Below are 3,069 nucleotides of genomic sequence, written 5' to 3' on the forward strand. Positions count from 1 at the left end.
AAATATTTACTGAGATTTCAGAAAACTATTAGTTTTTTGGAAGCTTGGCAACCCCTTTCAAATGAAAGTGTCTTTCGCCAGTGTCTGCTTAGGGCTACTTCAAGAGGAAACAAACCATAGAGATAGAAGTTAGAACTACTGTATTGTGTCAAGTTTTAAAGAGCTAGCACAAACCGTCTTAGATTTAGAGTTCCAAATACACCTATGTATATTGTGGAAAACAGAGTTAAACCGAAAAATTCAAACTCCTACTGGAACCGAACACTTCAACCTAGTAGGATAAAATTGGGCAGCCAACTATGCTTCTTGAACTGATCATTACCACCAAGTATCATCAAGATTGGGTGAAAACATATTTGCTGAGATTTCAGAAAACAATTAGGTTTTTGGAAGCTTGGTAAGCCCTTTCAAATGAAAGTGTCTTTCACCAGTGTCTGCTTATGGCTACTTCAAGAGTAAAGAAAGCATACAGAGAGAACTTAGAACTACTTTATTGTGTCAAGTTTCAAGGAGCTAGCACAAACCGTGAAAAAATATTTGCTGAGATTTCAGGAAACAAGTAGTTTTTTGGAAGCTTGGCTACACCTTTCAAATGAAAGTGTCTTTCGTCAGTCTCTGCTTAAGCCTACTTTAAGGGGAATCAAACCATAGAGATAGAACTTAGAACTACTTTATTGTGTCAGGTTTCAAAAAGCTAGCACAAACCGTGTTTGATTTAGAGATCCAAACACATCTATCTATATCGGAGACAACAGAGTGAAACCGAAAATTTCAAACTTTTGCTGGAAACGAACGCTTCAACCTAGTAGAATGAAAATTGGGCAGCCAAGTGGGCTTATTGAACTGATCATTACCTAAAAGTATCATCAAGATTGGGTGAAAAAATACTTGCTGAGATTCCAGAAAACTAGTAGATTTTTGGAAGCTTGGCAACCCCTTTGAAATGAAAGTGCCTTTCTCCAGTCTCTGCTTAGGGCTACTTCAAGAGGAAACAAACCATAGGGAAAGAACTTAGAACTACTTTATTGTGTCACATTTCAAAGAGCTAGCAAAAACCGTGTTTGATTTAGAATTCCAAACACATCTATCTATACCGTGGAAAACAGAGTTAAAACGAAAAATTCAAACTGTTACTGGAAACGAACGCTTCAACCTAGTAGAATGAAAATTGGGCAGCCAACTGGGCTTATTGAACTGATCACTACCACCAAGTATCATCAAGTTTGGGTGAAAAAATATTTGCTGAGATTTCAGGAAACTAGTAGTTTTTTGGAAGCTTGGCAACCCCTTTCAAATGAAAGTGTCTTTCGCCAGTCTCTGCTTAAGCCTACTTCAAGAGGAGTCAAACCATGGAGATAGAACTTAGAACTACTTTATTGTGTCAGGTTTCAAAAAACTAGCACAAACCATGTTTGATTTAGAGTTTCAAACACATCTATCTATATAGGAGAAAACAGAGTGAAAATGAAAAATTCAAACTGTTACTGGAAACGAACGCTTCAACATAGTTGAATGAAAATTGAGCAGCCAAGTGGGCTTATTGAACTGATTATTACCACCCAGTATCATCAAGATTGGGTGAAAAAATGTTTGCTGAGATTTCAGAAAACTAGTAGTTTTTAGAAAGCTTGGCAACTCCTTTCAAATGAAAGTGTCTTTCGCCAGTCTCTGCTTAAGCCTACATCAAGAGGAAAAAACCATAGATATAGAACTTAAAACTTCTTTATTGTGTCAAGTTTCAAGTAGGTAGCACAAACCATGTTTGATTTAGAGTTCCAAACACATCTATCTATATAGGAGAAAACAGAGTGAAACCGAAAAATTTAAACTGTTACTGGAAACGAACGCTTAATCCTAGTAGAATGAAAATTGGGCAGCCAAGTCGGCTTATTGAACTGATCATTACCTCCAAGTATCATCAAGATTGGTGAAAAAATATTTGCTGATATTTCAGGAAACTATTAGTTTTTTAGAAGCTTGGCATCCCCTTTCAAATGAAAGCGTCTTTAGCCATTTTCTGCTTAGGGGTACTTCAAGAGGAAACAAACCATAGAGACAGAACTTAGAACTACTTTACTGTGTCAAGTTTCAAATAGCTAGCATAAACCGTGTTTGATTTAGAGTTCCAAACACATCTATCTCTATAGGAGAAAGCAGAGTGAAACCGAAAAATAAAAACTGTTACTGCAAACGAACGCTTCAACCTAGTAGAATGAAAATAGGGCAGCCAAGTGGGCTTATTGAACTGATAATTACCACAAAGTATCATCAAGATTGGGTGAAAAAATATTTGCTGAGATTTCAGAAAACTAGTAGTTTTTTGGAAGCATGGCAACCCCTTTCAAATGAATGTGTCTTTCTCCAGTCTCTCCTTAGGGCTACTTCAAGAGGAAACAAACCATAGAGTTAGAACTTAGAACTACTTTGTTGTGTCAAGTCTCAAAAAGCTAGCACAAACCGTATTTGATTTAGAGTTTCATATACACCTATCTATATTTTGGAAAACAGAGTGAAACCGAAAAATTCAAACTGTACCTGGAAACGAACGCTTCAACCTAGTAGAATGAAAATTGGGCAACCAAGTGGGCTTATTTAACTGATCATTACCACTAAGTATCATCAAGACTGGGTGAAAAAATATTTGCTGATATTTCAGAAAACTATTAGTTTTTTGGAAGCTTGGCAACCCCTTTCAAATGAAAGTGTCTTTCGCCAGTGTCTGCTTAGGGCTACTTCAAGAGGAAACAAACCATAGAGATAGAAGTTAGAACTACTGTATTGTGTCAAGTTTCAAAGAGCTAGCATAAACCGTCAAAGATTTAGAGATCCAAATACACCTATCTATATTGGGGAAAACAGAGTTAAACCGAAAGACTCAAACTGTTCCTGGAAACGAACGCTTCAACCTAGTAGAATGAAAATTGGGCAGCCAAGTGGGCTTATTCAACTGATCATTACCACCAAGTATCATCAAGATTGGGTGAAAAAATATTTGCTGAGATTTCAGAGAACTGGTAGTTTTTTGGAAGCTTGGCAACCCCTTTCAAATAAAAGTGTCTTTCACCAGTG

This window comes from Callospermophilus lateralis, chromosome 1 (genome assembly GCF_048772815.1).
Source record: "Callospermophilus lateralis isolate mCalLat2 chromosome 1, mCalLat2.hap1, whole genome shotgun sequence".
NCBI classification, from domain to species: Eukaryota; Metazoa; Chordata; class Mammalia; order Rodentia; family Sciuridae; genus Callospermophilus; species Callospermophilus lateralis.